This window comes from Mobula birostris, chromosome 13 (assembly GCF_030028105.1).
Source record: "Mobula birostris isolate sMobBir1 chromosome 13, sMobBir1.hap1, whole genome shotgun sequence".
NCBI classification, from domain to species: Eukaryota; Metazoa; Chordata; class Chondrichthyes; order Myliobatiformes; family Myliobatidae; genus Mobula; species Mobula birostris.
Window position 1 is genome coordinate 6,937,233 of NC_092382.1, and position 19,290 is coordinate 6,956,522.

At 44.5% G+C, this 19,290-nt stretch overlaps 1 non-coding gene across 1 annotated transcript; it reads left to right on the forward strand.

The window, feature by feature from the left end:
* Positions 1–18,490: 18,490 nt before the first annotated feature.
* trnap-cgg (transfer RNA proline (anticodon CGG)) lies at positions 18,491–18,574 on the forward strand. The gene is given in 2 exon segments: positions 18,491–18,526; positions 18,539–18,574. It is a non-coding gene; the product is annotated as a tRNA-Pro (tRNA).
* The last annotated feature ends 716 nt before the right edge of the window (positions 18,575–19,290 follow it).

Here is a 19,290-nt window from a genome sequence, read left to right on the forward strand (position 1 = left end):
CTCACATCTTTTCTCTGACTATTTCCTGTCCACTCTCAATCCAGAGGGAGGGTCCCAGCCCAAAATATTGTAAATTGATTTCCCTCCACAGATGCTGCCCGACCTATTGAGTTCCTCTGGCGTTTTGTTCTTTGGTCTGCATAACCCATGTTAGTATCGGGAGCATATCCCAGATATAATGTCAACAAAGCCCACATAATTATTACGGTAATTACTCTGGACAACAAAGGTTTTGCTTCCTCAACCTTCAGTTGTATCTTCTGAATTTTGGGCTACTGATCATGAAAACCACCATGAAATTTCCCAATCACGCTCCATTTTTTGAAATCACTAATGTTTATTATTTCAATTCATAATTTAAGTCAATTAAAATGTTGCCTACAATGTAAGTTGGCAAGTTTCCTATCTTGTCCAGGTGTGCTTAGGCGGCGCGGCTGCTGCATGGCAGGACAGGTTTTTGTAAATATTATTGGGTTCAGGACTGTAAGGATGGAAAGTTCTATCATCAGGCACAAACATTTCTATGAATGATTTTGATATTTGAGACAGATGCTTCCCAGAATAACCGATGCCAAGATTAAGGAAGGCATTTTTGTTTGTCCACAAATCAAACAGGTCATCAATGAATGGCAATTTGAAGAATTTCTAGTGGGACCGGAGAAAATCACATGGTAGGCATTCAAGGAAGGTGTTGAAATTTTTCTCGGCATCTACAGAGCACCAACCTACATGCAGCTGGTTGAAATCATACTTCAAACATATAAAACCATGAAATACAGCTTGTCAGTAAAGATTCATTTTCTGCATTCCCGTTTAGACTTCTTCCCTGTAAATCTCGCTGCTGTTAGTGATGAGCAGGTGAAAGGTTTCACCAGGAGATAGCGGTCATGGAGAGAAGACACCGGGGCAACTGGAATTCATCAATGCTGGCGAATTATTGTTGCACACTAAAGCGAGCAGGCTCAGACACTGAGCACAAATGAAAATCATTAACAAAATAATTTTAACTTAGTTGAGCTATTGGATAGCATCAGCACCATCATGCAATTAAACACATTATATTCAATAAAAGTTCATTTGTTGTTTCTCCAAGTTCCTGTGTGATACAAGTAGTCAGAAATTATATTTGTGTTCATCTCCAAGCAGTCTATCATCAACAAAAAAATTCCGAGGGAGCAACACTTTTGAAAAAAAATGTTGTCCATACCTCACTTAAACACGAGAGAACCTTCAAATTCTGGAAATTCAAAGCTACACACACAAAATACTGCAGGAACTCAGCACATCAGGCAGTGTCTGTGGAAAAGTGTAAACAGTCAACATTTTTGGCAAAAAGTCTCCTTCATTACTGAGGAGGGATGGACAAGATACCTGAATAAAACTTTAGGGAGGAGAAAGAGGCGAGCTGGACGGTGACAGTGAAGTCAAGTGTAGAACAAGTTAACGGCTGGAGAAGAGAGAATCGGACAGTGTCAATAGGAGAATGGGAAGGAGGGGACTCAGGGAAAAGTAATAGGCTGGTGAGCAGAAATGAAAGTTCAGAGAAGGGCATAGAGGAGTGTGAGGCGTTGGACATGTTTACTGGAAGGAGAATTCAATACTCATGCAATCGGGTTGGAGACTGCCCAGATGGAATATATGGTGTTGCCCCTTCACTCTGGGGGTGTTCTCATCCCGGCACGAAAGGAGACCATAAATCGAGACGTCAGAATGGGAATCATAATTAAAATGTTTGGCCACTGCGAAGTCCCCCTTCTTGCAGATGATACAGAGACGCTCAACAAAACGGTCTCTCAATTTACGGTGGGTCTCACCAATGTAAATCAGGCTCCATTGGGAGCACGGGACACAATAGATGACCCCAGCAGATTCGCAGGTGAGGTGTTGCCTCGTCTGGAAGGACTGTTTTGGGCTATGCATGAAGGCGAGGGAGAAGGTGTACGGGTAGGTGTAGAACCAAGGCCGTTTGTAGGGATAAGTGACTGGAGGGAAATTAGTGAGGAGGGATGATTGAACAAGGGAATTGAGGAGGGATGATCCCTGTTGAAAGAGGAGGGTGGGGTGGGAGCGAGGAAGGTAATGATATGTTTAGTTGTAAGACCTCACTGTATATTGTGGAAGTTGCAGAGGCTGAAGGGGAGGTAGGTAAGGACAAGAGGAACTGTATTATTATCTTCTTCCTGTCATTGATCCCAGTGTGAATCAACCTCGCTAGCTCCCCGTGAATCCCATGTGACCGAAACTTCCAGATCAGCTGCCGTGCGGGATCTTGTTCGAGGCTTTACCAAAGTCCATTTAGACAAAATCACGGCTCAACTTCATCTACCTACATATTTACCTCCTCTAACATCTCCAGAATACTTGACAGATATGATGTCCCGCTGGATGGTGTAGTCGGTGATTTCCCCAAAACCAATGTCCAACCACCCGAGGCTGCAGCTTCACTGCCGACTGAGGAAATTCCAATCCCAGCTGTAGAATTGCCAACCTGGATTGAAATCCATACACTGCCAGTTCCATGTTCTGAGAGAATCCATCCTGATAGTATGACCCAGTCACAGACGCTTCGATGCCGGCGATTTGCCGTGGTGCTGCTGCCACTTTTGATTTACAAACTGAGCTGGAACTGGAACCTGAAGACCCTCTGCCGGGGTCGGGGCTCAGGCTGGTGAACCAGGCTGTAGCTTGAGAGAGGATACCGCTACACTTCAGCATGTCTCCAGCAGCTAAACTGAGCACATTTGATCACCATCTTATTGCCGTGAGGGATCCTGCCCAGCACGATTGGCTGCCATGTTTCCCTCAGGGTAGCAGAAACAAAATGTAAAATTATAAAACAGAAAATGCTGGGGACTCAGTACATCCAGCTACATTCCTCAAAGGAGAAATGGTGTGGATTGACCCATTTTCAGAACTGGGACTGTCTAAGATGCTGCCGATCTGCTGAGCGTTTCCAGCATTCTCTCTTGTATTACTTTACATTTCCGGTAACAGCATTTTTTGTTCATTTTCAATGCACAGATAGTAGCTGTTTGCAAAATATTTGGGACAGACTAAAATGTTTAAACCATTTGTGTAAATGCCACTCTGACCCCTCCAATTTGTTAGTTCTGAGTTCATTCTGACCCTGGTGTAATACATCCCATACAGTCAATGCTCACAGCATCCTTTCCTCCCACTGTCACTCTGTTACATTTGCTCCTGGGGCCACTGTCTCTACGCTGAGAGGCGGTGACCACAGAGCGGCAAAATGTGCAACACTTGCTGCAGCTCTGACAGGCCGTTGCCCTGGAAACGGAGGAAGTGGTTCACCAAAAATAACTGAGAAACGAAGTAACAAACTTAATATAAGATGTTATGAGTTTCATAGTGTCAAGGATCAACACTAGGCCACTTTTTAACGGAGAAACTAAAATTGTAATGCCTGCTTTTACCCTGCCTCGTGCTGTATTCAATTAGACCTCTGGTAGTTCTTGTTAACAAAGGAAAAAAAAATAACAAAAACACACAAAAAAATAAAAAAATAATAAAACAACAACGAATCCTGGAAAATTGAATGAAGTAAAAGGTGAAAGAGAACACTTTACAACGATGACATAGGTCAGAAGAAAGTTTGCTGATACTGATCAGTGAGGTATCCTAAAATGACACAGCTAGAACAAACAGTAAGAAATTTGGCATATACCGTTTGCCCCTGACCAAACTTTATCAATGAGTCACGGAAAGTATCCGATCTGGATACTTCCCGCCTTCGTACGGCTGCTGCTCTGCCGATGAGAAGTTGAAACATCAGAGAACTGTGGACACAGCTGAGCACAACATAGAAACAGGCCGCCCCCACCCCCCATGAACTGTCTCTATATTCCCCGTTGCCTCAGCAAAACAGGAAACAGAATCAAAGTTCTCCACAAACCTGGACATTCTCACCTCTCCCCACCCATCCGGTGGAAGATTCAAAGAAACCAGAAAACATACCACTGGGCTCAAGGATGGCCTCCATTTTGCTGTGATATCAAATTGAATGTTCCCAGTATGATAGGACACAGCTTAATAAGATGGACTGTCGACCTCACTATCTAACTCCATGTGACCTTGGACCATATGTCTACCTGCACCGCACTTTCTCTGTAACCATAATGATTTGTTACATTCAGTTATTATTTTACCTTCCATCACCTCAATGTTCTGTTGTAATGTATTGATTACTATGGATGGTTCGCAAGACAGGTTTTCACTATACCTCGGTACATGACAAGAATAAACAATTCCCCACTTTAATTGTGTGGAAACATCAGAGAGAACGAGTTTTTCCTCTGGAACATCTGTAGAGAGTTTTCACTAAAGTGTACACACTATTGAGGAACCCACATATATGGAACACGCTTAATTCTCCCATTGATAGGGTTAGATACCCGGAAATATTGGCTGTACCTCGGCAAGTGGTAACAGGGGAATGGAATCAAGAACAAAATGCCCAGACAGAAAGAGATGACGTCACAGATCTGGATGTCACTGCTGGTCTCAACGGGTGAAAGATAAAACTGCTCATACACGTGGGGAAATGCCTCGAACGTGGAGTTACTGCCATTAATCTTCTCTGTCTGCAAAAGCACGACAGGCCGAATGGCCGCTTCCCGTGTACTGGAACTATGTAAAACAATTGTCGACCCCAGGCATCGCCGCAGGTGAAGTTTAGATCCGTTACCGGGCCGGGTGATGGACATTAAGATCCCCGGGTACAACTCCCCAGATGGGAGTAGTTCCAGCATCCCGCCTCATCCCGCTCCCAGGACTAGAGCAACAGGGGCTGAGCGGAGGCTCATCTCCGGCGGCTCGGTGTCAAGGTCTCACAACCCGGATCGACCCCGGAACGATACTCTCTGCCCATCGTCAGACTTCCCTGCTCGGGACCGGCCTCAATACTCACCGATGGGAGCTTCCCCCGCAGACAGTCAATCTTCCCCCGGCTCCCCGCCGACGATCCGCATCAACACTGAACGGAAAGGAAACCACCGACTATCGAGACTGAGCATGCGCAGTATGAGCTCCGCGTCTCCAGCGCTGTGGTGGGCGGAGAGCGGTGGTGGGGGAGCGGACACAAACCTGCAGATGCTGCAGCTCCGCGGTAAACGGGATTGGTGAGTCTCTCATGTCAATACTAGAATCAGGTTCAATATCACCGGCACGTGTCATAAAAATGTGTTGTCTTTACGGCAGCAATACTAAGTAATACATAATAACAGAGAAAAACTGTGAACTACAATAAGTACATGTGTGTGAGTGTGTGTGTGTGTGTGTGTGTGTGTGTCTGTGTATGTGTGTGTGTGTGTGTGTGTCTGTCTGTCTGTGTGTCTGTGAGTGAGTGAGTTTGTGTGTGTGTGGGTGTGTGTGTGTCTGTCTGTCTGTCTGTGTGTCTGTGAGTGAGTGAGTTTGTGTGTGTGTGGGTGTGTGTGTGTCTGTGAGTGAGTGAGTGAGTGTGTATGTGTGTGTGTGTGTGTATGTCTGTGAGTGAGTGAGTTTGTGTGTGTGTGTGTGTGTGTGTGTGTCTGTCTGTCTGTGTGTCTGTGAGTGAGTGAGTTTGTGTGTGTGTGTGTGTGTGTCTGTGAGTGAGTGAGTTTGTATGTGTGTGGGTGTGTGTGTGTCTGTGAGTGAGTGAGTGAGTGTGTATGTGTGTGTGTGTGTATGTCTGTGAGTGAGTGAGTTTGTGTGTGTGTGTGCGTGTGTGTGTCTATCTGTCTGTGTGTCTGTGAGTGAGTGAGTTTGTGTGTGTGTGTGTGTGTGTCTGTGAGTGAGTGAGTTTGTGTGTGTGTGTGGGTGTGTGTGTGTCTGTGAGTGAGTGAGTTTGTATGTGTGTGGGTGAGTGTGTGTCTGTGAGTGAGTGAGTTTGTATGTATGTGGGTGTGTGTATGTCTGTGAGTGAGTGAGTTTGTGTGTGTGTGTGTGTGTGTGTGTGTCTGTCTGTCTGTGTGTCTGTGAGTGAGTGAGTTTGTGTGTGTGTGTGTGTGTGTCTGTGAGTGAGTGAGTTTGTATGTGTGTGGGTGTGTGTGTGTCTGTGAGTGAGTGAGTGAGTGTGTATGTGTGTGTGTGTGTATGTCTGTGAGTGAGTGAGTTTGTGTGTGTGTGTGTGTGTGTCTGTCTGTCTGTGTGTCTGTGAGTGAGTGAGTTTGTGTGTGTGTGTGTGTGTGTGTCTGTGAGTGAGTGAGTTTGTGTGTGTGTGTGGGTGTGTGTGTGTCTGTGAGTGAGTGAGTTTGTATGTGTGTGGGTGAGTGTGTGTCTGTGAGTGAGTGAGTGAGTGTGTATGTGTGTGTGTGTGTATGTCTGTGAGTGAGTGAGTTTGTGTGTGTGTGTGTGTGTGTGTCTGTCTGTCTGTGTGTCTGTGAGTGAGTGAGTTTGTGTGTGTGTGTGTGTGTGTGTCTGTCTGTCTGTGTGTCTGTGAGTGAGTGAGTTTGTGTGTGTGTGTGTGTGTGTCTGTCTGTCTGTGTGTCTGTGAGTGAGTGAGTTTGTGTGTGTGTGTGGGTGTGTGTGTGTCTGTGAGTGAGTGAGTTTGTATGTGTGTGGGTGAGTGTGTGTCTGTGAGTGAGTGAGTGAGTGTGTATGTGTGTGTGTGTGTATGTCTGTGAGTGAGTGAGTTTGTGTGTGTGTGTGTGTGTGTGTCTGTCTGTCTGTGTGTCTGTGAGTGAGTGAGTTTGTGTGTGTGTGTGTGTGTGTGTCTGTGAGTGAGTGAGTTTGTATGTGTGTGGGTGTGTGTGTGTCTGTGAGTGAGTGAGTGAGTGTGTATGTGTGTGTGTGTGTATGTCTGTCTGTGTGTCTGTGAGTGAGTGAGTTTGTGTGTGTGTGTGTGTGTGTCTGTGTGTGTGTGTCTGTCTGTGTGTCTGTGAGTGAGTGAGTTTGTGTGTGTGTGGGTGTGTGTGTCTGTGAGTGAGTGAGTGTGTGTGTGTGTGTGTGTGTGTGTGTGTGTTAAATTAAATAAGTGTGCAAAATTTAAGTTAAAGCGCAATTAGCCGATTCTCCACTTTACTTGCGTGGAAATATTAGAAAGCCAGGGTTGTTGATTTCGATATTCCGCAGGGAGGTTTAAATGTACTGTACAAATTTTGAGAAGCCCAAATAAATGGGAAAGTTGTTAAACCTCGGAAATATGCGGCATAGAAACATAGAAAACCTACAGCACAATATAGGCCCTTCTGCCCACAAGCTTTGCCGAACATGTCCTTACCTTAGAACTACCCAGGCTTTACCCACAGCTCTCTATTTTCCTAAGCTCCATGTAGACATCCAGGAGTCTCTTAAAAGATCCAATCATATCCGTCTCCAACACCGCCACCAGCAGCCCTTTCCACTAACTCACCACTCTGTCCGAAAAAAAAACATACCCCTGACATATCCTCTGTACCTCCTTCCAAGCACCTTAAAACTATGCCCTCTTAGGCATTTCAGCCCCGGGAAAAAGCCTCTGACTATCTACACGATCAATGCCTTTCATTATCTTTAACACCTCGATCAGCTCACCTGTCATCCTCCGTCGCTCCAAGGAGTAAGGATGAGTTCATTTAACCTCTTCCCATAAGACATGCTCCCCAAACCCAGCAAAATCCTTATTATTATTTTTTTTTCTCTATATTATGTACTGCACTGAGCTGCTGCTGCTAAGTTAGTACATTTCACGACACATGCCGGTGATAATAAATCTGATTCTGATTCTGAAATCTATTGAAGATCTTTTGGATCCAGTCATGGATAACACCGCTGATTTTCAAGAGGACCGATTTTGTCCTTTTGATCTTAATATACCTGCCGAAGACCAGGACACTCTCCTTCACCTTGTCAGCTAGAGAAATATCATTCCTTATTCTAACCCTCAAGATTTCTGCATTTCTTATACTCCTCGTGTACCTCATTGCCTGTGCTTGTTCTTGTTATCCAGGCCCTCAATATCATTCCTTATTCTAACCCTCAAGATTTCTGCATTTCTTATACTCCTCGTGTACCTCATTGCCTGTGCTTGTTCTTGTTATCCAGGCCCTCAATATCATTCCTTATTCTAACCCTCAAGATTTCTGCATTTCTTATACTCCTCGTGTACCTCATTGCCTGTGCTTGTTCTTGTTATCCAGGCCCTCAATATCATTCCTTATTCTAACCCTCAAGATTTCTGCATTTCTTATACTCCTCGTGTACCTCATTGCCTGTGCTTGTTCTTGTTATCCAGGCCCTCAATATCATTCCTTATTCTAACCCTCAAGATTTCTGCATTTCTTATACTCCTCGTGTACCTCATTGCCTGTACTTGTTCTTGTTATCCAGGCCCTCAATATCATTCCTTATTCTAACCCTCAAGATTTCTGCATTTCTTATACTCCTCGTGTACCTCATTGCCTGTACTTGTTCTTGTTATCCAGGCCCTCAATATCATTCCTTATTCTAGCCCTCAAGATTTCTGCATTTCTTATACTCCTCGTGTACCTCATTGCCTGTACTTGTTCTTGTTATCCAGGCCCTCAATATCATTCCTTATTCTAACCCTCAAGATTTCTGCATTTCTTATACTCCTCGTGTACCTCATTGCCTGTGCTTGTTCTTGTTATCCAGGCCCTCAATATCATTCCTTATTCTAACCCTCAAGATTTCTGCATTTCTTATACTCCTCGTGTACCTCATTGCCTGTGCTTGTTCTTGTTATCCAGGCCCTCAATATCATTCCTTATTCTAACCCTCAAGATTTCTGCATTTCTTATACTCCTCGTGTACCTCATTGCCTGTGCTTGTTCTTGTTATCCAGGCCCTCAATATCATTCCTTATTCTAACCCTCAAGATTTCTGCATTTCTTATACTCCTCGTGTACCTCATTGCCTGTACTTGTTCTTGTTATCCAGGCCCTCAATATCATTCCTTATTCTAACCCTCAAGATTTCTGCATTTCTTATACTCCTCGTGTACCTCATTGCCTGTACTTGTTCTTGTTATCCAGGCCCTCAATATCATTCCTTATTCTAGCCCTCAAGATTTCTGCATTTCTTATACTCCTCGTGTACCTCATTGCCTGTACTTGTTCTTGTTATCCAGGCCCTCAATATCATTCCTTATTCTAACCCTCAAGATTTCTGCATTTCTTATACTCCTCGTGTACCTCATTGCCTGTACTTGTTCTTGTTATCCAGACCCTCAATATCATTCCTTATTCTAACCCTCAAGATTTCTGCATTTCTTATACTCCTCGTGTACCTCATTGCCTGTACTTGTTCTTGTTATCCAGGCCCTCAATATCATTCCTTATTCTAACCCTCAAGATTTCTGCATTTCTTATACTCCTCGTGTACCTCATTGCCTGTGCTTGTTCTTGTTATCCAGGCCCTCAATATCATTCCTTATTCTAACCCTCAAGATTTCTGCATTTCTTATACTCCTCGTGTACCTCATTGCCTGTGCTTGTTCTTGTTATCCAGGCCCTCAATATCATTCCTTATTCTAACCCTCAAGATTTCTGCATTTCTTATACTCCTCGTGTACCTCATTGCCTGTACTTGTTCTTGTTATCCAGGCCCTCAATATCATTCCTTATTCTAACCCGCAAGATTTCTGCATTTCTTATACTCCTCGTGTACCTCATTGCCTGTACTTGTACTTGTTATCCAGGCCCTCAATATCATTCCTTATTCTAACCCTCAAGATTTCTGCATTTCTTATACTCCTCGTGTACCTCATTGCCTGTACTTGTTCTTGTTATCCAGGTCCTCAATATCATTCCTTATTCTAACCCTCAAGATTTCTGCAATTCTTATACTCCCCGTGTACCTCATTGCCTGTACTTGTTCTTGTTATCCAGGCCCTCAATATCATTCCTTATTCTAACCCTCAAGATTTCTGCATTTCTTATACGCCCCGTGTACCTCATTGCCTGTACTTGTTCTTGTTATCCAGGCCCTCAATATCATTCCTTATTCTAACCCTCAAGATTTCTGCATTTCTTATACTCCCCGTGTACCTCATTGCCTGTGCTTGTTCTTGTTATCCAGGCCCTCAATATCATTCCTTATTCTAACCCTCAAGATTTCTGCATTTCTTATACTCCTCGTGTACCTCATTGCCTGTGCTTGTTCTTGTTATCCAGGTCCTCAATATCATTCCTTATTCTAACCCTCAAGATTTCTGCATTTCTTATACTCCTCGTGTACCTCATTGCCTGTGCTTGTTCTTGTTATCCAGGCCCTCAATATCATTCCTTATTCTAACCCTCAAGATTTCTGCATTTCTTATACTCCTCGTGTACCTCATTGCCTGTGCTTGTTCTTGTTATCCAGGTCCTCAATATCATTCCTTACTCTAACCCTCAAGATTTCTGCATTTCTTATACTCCCCGTGTACCTCATTGCCTGTGCTTGTTCTTGTTATCCAGGCCCTCAATATCATTCCTTATTCTAACCCTCAAGATTTCTGCATTTCTTATACTCCTCGTGTACCTCATTGCCTGTACTTGTTCTTGTTATCCAGGCCCTCAATATCATTCCTTATTCTATCCCTCAAGATTTCTGCATTTCTTATACTCCTCGTGTACTTCATTGCCTGTACTTGTTCTTGTTATCCAGGCCCTCAATATCATTCCTTATTCTAACCCTCAAGATTTCTGCATTTCTTATACTCCTCGTGTACCTCATTGCCTGTACTTGTTCTTGTTATCCAGGCCCTCAATATCATTCCTTATTCTAACCCTCAAGATTTCTGCATTTCTTATACTCCTCGTGTACCTCATTGCCTGTGCTTCTTCTTGATATCCAGGCCCTCAACATCATTCCTTATTCTAACCCTCAAGATTTCTGCATTTCTTATACTCCTCGTGTACCTCATTGCCTGTGCTTCTTCTTGATATCCAGGCCCTCAACATCATTCCTTATTCTAACCCTCAAGATTTCTGCATTTCTTATACTCCTCGTGTACCTCATTGCCTGTGCTTCTTCTTGATATCCAGGCCCTCAATATCATTCCTTATTCTAACCCTCAAGATTTCTGCATTTCTTATACTCCTCGTGTACCTCATTGCCTGCGCTTGTTCTTGTTATCCAGGCCCTCAATATCATTCCTTATTCTAACCCTCAAGATTTCTGCATTTCTTATACTCCTCGTGTACCTCATTGCCTGTGCTTGTTCTTGTTATCCAGGCCCTCAATATCATTCCTTATTCTAACCCTCAAGATTTCTGCATTTCTTATACTCCTCGTGTACCTCATTGCCTGTGCTTGTTCTTGTTATCCAGGCGCTCAATATCATTCCTTATTCTAGCCCTCAAGATTTCTGCATTTCTTATACTCCTCGTGTACCTCATTGCCTGTACTTGTTCTTGTTATCCAGGCCCTCAATATCATTCCTTATTCTAACCCTCAAGATTTCTGCATTTCTTATACTCCCCGTGTACCTCATTGCCTGTACTTGTTCTTGTTATCCAGGCCCTCAATATTATTCCTTATTCTAACCCTCAAGATTTCTGCATTTCTTATACTCCCCGTGTACCTCATTGCCTGTACTTGTTCTTGTTATCCAGGCCCTCAATATCATTCCTTATTCTAACCCTCAAGATTTCTGCATTTCTTATACTCCTCGTGTACCTCATTGCCTGTACTTGTTCTTGTTATCCAGGCCCTCAATATCATTCCTTATTCTAACCCTCAAGATTTCTGCATATCTTATACTCCCCGTGTACCTCATTGCCTGTACTTGTTCTTATAATCCAGGCCCTCAATATCATTCCTTATTCTAACCCTCAAGATTTCTGCATTTCTTATACTCCCCGTGTACCTCATTGCCTGTACTTGTTCTTGTTATCCAGGTCCTCAATATCATTCCTTATTCTAACCCTCAAGATTTCTGCATTTCTTATACTCCTCGTGTACCTCATTGCCTGTGCTTGTTCTTGTTATCCAGGCCCTCAATATCATTCCTTATTCTAACCCTCAAGATTTCTGCATTTCTTATACTCCTCGTGTACCTCATTGCCTGTGCTTGTTCTTGTTATCCAGGCCCTCAATATCATTCCTTATTCTAACCCTCAAGATTTCTGCATTTCTTATACTCCTCGTGTACCTCATTGCCTGTAATTGTTCTTGTTATCCAGGCCCTCAATATCATTCCTTATTCTAACCCTCAAGATTTCTGCATTTCTTATACTCCCCGTGTACTTCATTGCCTGTACTTGTTCTTGTTATCCAGGCCCTCAATATCATTCCTTATTCTAACCCTCAAGATTTCTGCATTTCTTATACTCCTTGTGTACCTCATTGCCTGTACTTGTTCTTGTTATCCAGGCCCTCAATATCATTCCTTATTCTAACCCTCAAGATTTCTGCATTTCTTATACTCCCCGTGTACTTCATTGCCTGTACTTGTTCTTGTTATCCAGGCCCTCAATATCATTCCTTATTCTAACCCTCAAGATTTCTGCATTTCTTATACTCCTTGTGTACCTCATTGCCTGTACTTGTTCTTGTTATCCAGGCCCTCAATATCATTCCTTATTCTAACCCTCAAGATTTCTGCATTTCTTATACTCCCCGTGTACTTCATTGCCTGTACTTGTTCTTGTTATCCAGGTCCTCAATATCTTTCTAAAAATAAGCTTCCCTGAACATGTTGGCATTTTTTTATATTCTGATAGGAGCTTAGAAAAACGCGGTATTCTCAAAGGTTAACGGGAGAAGGCAGGAGAATGGGTTTGAGGGGGATAATAAATTACCCATGTTGAAATGGTGGAACTAAACTCGATGGACAGAATGGCATAATTCTTTCCCGATGTGTTATGTTCTAAAGTTGCCCAATACATATAGGTAAGTTCGCTGCTGGTACAATCCAGAATGTTGACCAGACGATCCTTTCCTGTTCTTTGAATTCGTTGGGATCTTCTTCCTCCTCGATTAATGCGATATTGTATTTTCCGGTATCCATTATTACACATCACACTTTCATACTCCAGAACTGTTCCACTTATTTTTTTGTAACTGCCAGATCGCAATGTCGAATGCCCATCCAGCTCATTCTCCCACTTCCTCCAGACCCTCCCTTCCTCCCTCCGTCCTCTGCTTCATCTCGCGCTGAATGCCTGTAAGGTCCATTCTCGGGACACAACACTGAGGCTAGTTTTCTGGTAGATAATTGTGCTTCTGTAGCCGTCGTCCATTGACTGTGAGGGAGTGGTATCCTGGAATGAACACGAGGAGAGATACAGTGCCGGACAGTGATGTGGGTAGGGGTAGTGAACGGATGTGAGAGTGAGAGAAAGTGGGGATGAAGGGAGCGAGAGAGGGAAGTGAGGGAGAGGGGGTGTAGTATGATTAGAGTTTGGGGAAATGGGGAGGTGAGTTAGAAGGGGACATAGGAGCGAGGAAGAATGATAGGAGCGTGTGAAGCGTGCGGAGATGGTGAACAGAATGGAGAGAGGACAGAAGAAGAGGTTGCTCTGTCACACTCACGGTAACTGAAAGGTAGAGATCTGGGGCTTCTCATTCTCGCCTCGTCCGCCAGTTCCTCCAGCTCTCGAGCCTCGGAATGAGCGGATCCAGTCTCTGATGCCCTGACCTCCCTCCCTCCCTCCCTCCCTCCCTCCCTCTCTCTCTCTCTCTCTCTCTCTCTCTCTCCCTCCCTCCCTCCCTCCCTCTCTCTCACTCTCTTTCTCTCTCTCTCTCTCTCTCTCTCTCTCCCCCCCCCCCCCGTCTCAGTTTGGGGTTGGGAGGGGGGACTGATGGGAATAGGGAAGAGAGAGAGAGAGAGGGAGAGAGCGGCTCTTTGCCTCGCCTCCCACTCATATGCAACATTGCCAAGATAATGGTATTGAATCTGGACTTTGCGAAGAAAAAACCGGGAAGACACACAGCATTCCTCAGCGAGGGTTTGGCGGTGGATAGAGTGAGCATCTTCAAATCCCTGGATGCAGACATTTCCAAGGATCTCGAGTCAGAGCTGGAGAACCGGAAACAGGGCTGGAGAGGAAGAATCATACGCAATCCCTGCCTACATGACGTAATGAATGAGTCTAGAGCGGCGGCGTCTATACTCCTGGAGGACATGATACAACACCGGAGAAATCGAGACAGACTCGGTTTATCTCGACACAGGACTGGGAAAAACGAAACAGATCTAGTACGCATGTGAAGTACTGGACATGATAAAATCGAGACAGGCTGGGAAACCCCAGGCAGTCCTGGTGAAATTGAGACAGAGCTGATGAAAATCTATTTAGACCTGGTAAGCACGCGACAAGGCTTTAGGTCCCGATACAGACCCGATACCATGATAAACGGTCCTGCCGAAGGGTTGCGGCCCGAAACAACGTCTCTACTTTTCTTTTTTCCTGTAAAAGTTATTGGCCTGCTGAGTCCCCTCAGCATTTTGTGTGTGTTGATCGGGTTTCCAGGATCTGCAGATATAAGCCCCTGAAATATTGATTATTCCTCGGAAACATGGAGGGCCATGGGAGACCTAGCGAATCTTTTTGATCTTGAAAACCTTGGAAAAGAGCCTTGGGGATAGACTGGGAAACTCGGAACGCAGACTTGGGAATAGCTGGTGTCCTCGCCTCCAGCCGACTGTTGTCCAAGCCACTGCCCACCCCCCACTGAGCCGATTACATCGAGGGGTCCTTCTGTCACGGAGCACGCTGGCAATGACTGGACCTAAGTGCGGAGGAACGACAGACTCCTATGCAGAGACGGAAACCAGCGCTTATCGGTGGCTCAACCGAGCGACACCGGGAGATGAAACCTTCCCCAATCTAGCACCACGCGCGGAGCGCTAAGGAACGTCCGCTGAAACAGTACAGGTGACCCCGAATCCGAGAGCCTATAAAAATAAAATTAACAGGGTTAAACTATTAACGATTAGATATAGTTACACCACAATTTACCAATTAGTGTGCTCTCGAAACCTCGGCGCACAAGGCTCTCCGGCGCCCCACACAGGTCTGGCGAGCTCATTACAACAGTAACTTTCGATAGCAGACCGGCGCTGAGCATTCGGACTAGTTGCATTACCTTCTCGTCTGATCGAGAGACGCTGAGTAGGTCTGCAGATTCAGACATCTCCATTACTGGTACAACCTTCTCCAACATTAAAGATATCTTCAAGGATCTGTGCCTGAAGAAAGTGGCCTCTATTACTAATGACTCTTTCCATCTGATTCTCTCCCCACCTCTCTTGCATCACCCCTCCAGAACTCTCAGTATCCTCTTTCTCTTTCATCTCTCCCCTCCCTCTCCAATCAATCTCTCCCTGCCAGCCACCAGCGGATGGAAGCCGAACCTGTCCTCACTTCCCAGGTAATATTCCCAATATTCCCAGTATGGACATCGGTCCAGGAAACCTGCCTGGGAAACAGCGGTGTTCCGATATGTCTGTATTCACTAGGGCTGAGTACAGGACGGGACAGGGAATGGGAGTGAGACGCATGAAGAAAAAAAAACAGTGTGTGGCGAGGGAAGGGAGAGACGAGGGAGGGAGGTGAGCGCAATGGGAGGAGGTAGGAGAATGGCGGGAGAGAGAAGGGAGAGTGGGGAGGGCAAAATGGAAGGGAATATGGGGAAGGTGTCTCTGCCTCCCAACCTCCTTTCAAGCAGCGCCTTCTCCTTTCCTCACCCTGCGACAGTCGAATGCGTTCGCGGAGGGAGAGGGACACCGCTCGAAACAACAAAGTAATCGTTGAGATCCGTGAGATCGACGCAGCCCTTCGTAGAATAGCTGGTTGGCATCCATTAAACATTATTCATGGCAACGTCTGTGGCATTATTCACATATGTTTAACTATATGTTCTACTGTATATGCGCATTTGCCAACTTGTGCATCCTCACAATATTTGTTTACTCTCTGGTAATATTATTGTGGTAACAATATTGTTTGTGTTGTATGTGTATAGATTTTGTTTTTCGCAGCCTGGTTCCAGATAAAAACTTGATTCGTTTAGATGTCTACATGTTCATGGTTGAATGATAGTAAATTTGAAGCTGAACTTGAATGATAAATTTGAGAGGTTTATGTGAAAGCTCAAGAAATGGTCCCACAAAACAAATGGCACGGATGGGATTCGGATGCGCGTTTGCACAGCAGAATGGATTCCCAGTCCATCGCATTAAGCTCACCACCACCTCGTCGTTATTCAGTGTTCTGTATTTCTTTAGAACACACACATTCTCCATTTATGTTCCACACATTTGCTTTATGTTCTATGTCTATTGATATTGCACGCCCATATTGAGCCAAATTTGTGAACATGGATATGAAAAAGTTAGAGGGATATGGGCCAACAGCAGGAAAATGTAAATAGTTATCATCGGACCCTTGGGCGCTGTGGTCGTGTTGAACAGATGCTCTATTCCATGCACAGCAACTCAGAGAACCTGTGGGTATACTGTCTAGTGGAGTAATATAAAATTATTTTCAATTTACACAGTCCAGTTGTTACCTTATCATGCTGCTTGACTTCAAGTAAACGGATATTATAGAAATTCACCACCTGATTCCCAAATAGTAACTTGTCATGGATTGGGCAAACACGATAACCCGACAGCTAAATGCTCTCGGCAATTTCCAAATAATCTGAACGTGTGGCCTAATGGATAAAGCGTCTGACTTCAGATCTTGATGCGAGGTTTTCAGAAGACTTCACTGCCGAGTCCTGTTACAATGGCTACCCTGAAGTTCTTGGCTACATGCAGCATTTACATTCATATATCTTGTCTGCGATGTAGTTAGGAAAGCGCGCTCATGAACAACTAGTTCGAGCTCCCCCAGCTGCTGATTGGAAGGCGCAGTGTGCTTCACATTCACAGGTCAGGCCGCAGTAAAGGAAACACTGCAGATGAACGTAAATATTGGGAAAGGGTTTGAAAACACGTTTTCCTTTCATCAGCAACGTGCGCAGGGTCGATCCTGATTGAGACGCAAAGTATCCTCAGCAGAATCCGGAAGCATGGCTAATTTTCGAGGAAGAGTGATGGGTCATGACAGCCTAATAGGATTGTAGATGTCAGAGTTCGTTCTGAGGTGTGAGGACATTGTGTTGTCGTGTATCTTGCCCAGTCCCACTGTGAAACTGTGAGAGGTATCACGTTGTTGAGCGTATTTCAAACAACGATAATGAATCCGATGTTTACACCATATGCGGAACTATTTGTGTAAAATTAGTTAGCACCGTCAATACCGTCGGCAGTAGTCACGTAGACTAAAACAGCAGTCAACAGCCTCGACAGGAACTTGCAAAACATCTTGTCTTCTCTGCCCGCAAACCTAAACTAGACTAATCCTATCTGCTCGCACCAAGTCCATTTAATTCTATTCTTAGCTTTTCTGACAAAACAAACAACACCCCCTAAATAGTAGCAGCAAGCTGGAAAGAGTTTTTTTTTCTCCGACCCCATCCCCGGAAACTTGAAAGCACTTTAATGCTTTGATTGTCTGCAGTAATGAAATTAACCACAAGTTCACCCACCTTGGCCAGGATAGGTTAGTGGTCTAAGACTTTGCGTTTAGGTCGCAGTATCCTCTGGAGAGGTCGTTTCCAGTCTCATCCCTGACAGCTCAGCGTTCTTCCTCCCGTTCGTGTTTTTTTTGTTTTCTTCATCTTACACCCAGGTTTACTGAGGGAAATTTTCTGTCGTTGAGCAAATATCCCCATCCTGTTGTCTTTCACGATCTTCTCCTTTTCCCCTCGACTGTCGGCAAGATATGAATCATCCTCTCTCTCATTCCATCTCCATACCAGTTTTTACCCAAACAGCAATGTGGTGATGGCAAACATACTCGACGTAGAGTGGGAGAATGTGGATGATACGTTGTACAGTTTGAATGGGAATCCTGTTGTGAGTTTTGACTTAGATGCATCAAGAAGTGATAAATACAGATAGTAAATTCGGAAGGTGACATGACATGAGTTGGAAGGTCACGTGACGGATCAATGCTTGTCTGTGAAAGGTTAATCAGCAGAATGTGAGACGAACTTGCGAAAGACACACACAACATGCTGGAGGAACTCAGCAGGCCAGGCAGCATCTCTCGAAGAGAGTACAGTCGACGTATGAAAATTCGTCCGGATTAAAGTTCTTATTGATTGCCATTTATCAAACGTCTGTCTCTGCTGTTCATGAAACAAATATTTCTGTACACCCGCCTGAAATCTTTCTAATTATTCAGCGTCCACCAGCCGCCGGGGCGGGGAATTGCTGAGAAGCATCGCCCTTTGCAAGAAAAAATATGCTCCGAATTGAGTTTTAAACAAATGTCCCTTGTTTGGGTTCTTTCCGTTTGCAAACACATTCTGAGGTGCACTATATCAGGGCCCGTTATGTTCTTATTTTGACTGAGTCAAGTAACAAATACTCTTGTAATCTCAAAGGAATACGTGCCCAATTTATTTCGACATCAGGCTCTCCTCTCAACAACGGAAAGGACAATGGGGTTTTCCACCAATTAACTTTAACTGTCTTCGGAGTTCAGTTGTGACGCAATCTGCGACCATAGGCTCGTTGGTCTAGTGGTATGATTCTCGCTTCGGGTGAGAAAGCATATGCGAGAGGTCCCGGGTTCAAATCCCGGACGAGCCCCGTAATCGGATATTATCGGCGATTTGCTTCACGATCTTTTCATTGACGCACGAGATAATTGGCGATATCAAACAGAAACACCGAAGAAGGAATTGGAAATAGTTTTCAAGGCAGGTAAGTTTGAAGTTTCACATTTTGGAATGTCAAACCGGCTGAGTATTTATTCTATGAATGGGAGAGCACTGTGGAGTGCAAATCAACAGGGAGAGAGAGTCGTAGAAAGGCATAGTTTGCTGAAAACCGTCTCATATGCAGAGAGACTGTGGGAAAGGTGTTCGGCGCACTGGCCTTAGGAGGTCAGTGTAGGGGTTGGGGGACTGTGTTGCTGTTACAGTCTACTGTAGAAATACGTGTAAAATGGAGAGGGCACAGTCTTTGAAAAACGATGGATCTGCATGTTGACGAGCGCTGTAGACATTCACGTGGAAATACAAGAAACTGGCAAGTGAACTTATATTGCTTAATCTCTTCCCTTCTTCTGACCAGGAAACAAGTGCCTCTAACTTGCATGCAATATCGGCATATACATTTCATCGGGATTTGAATCTGTGCGGGCAGGAATTAGCTGACAAAAGAAACTGCTCACTCTGGTCACATTCTTATGCCAAATGCTTGGGATTTCCAGAGCTGGAATTTTAACACTGAATTCATTTTCTGCTGATCCAGATTGAGAGACCCAGTTCTGATCTTCACCAACATCTGTCTTACCCATGTGA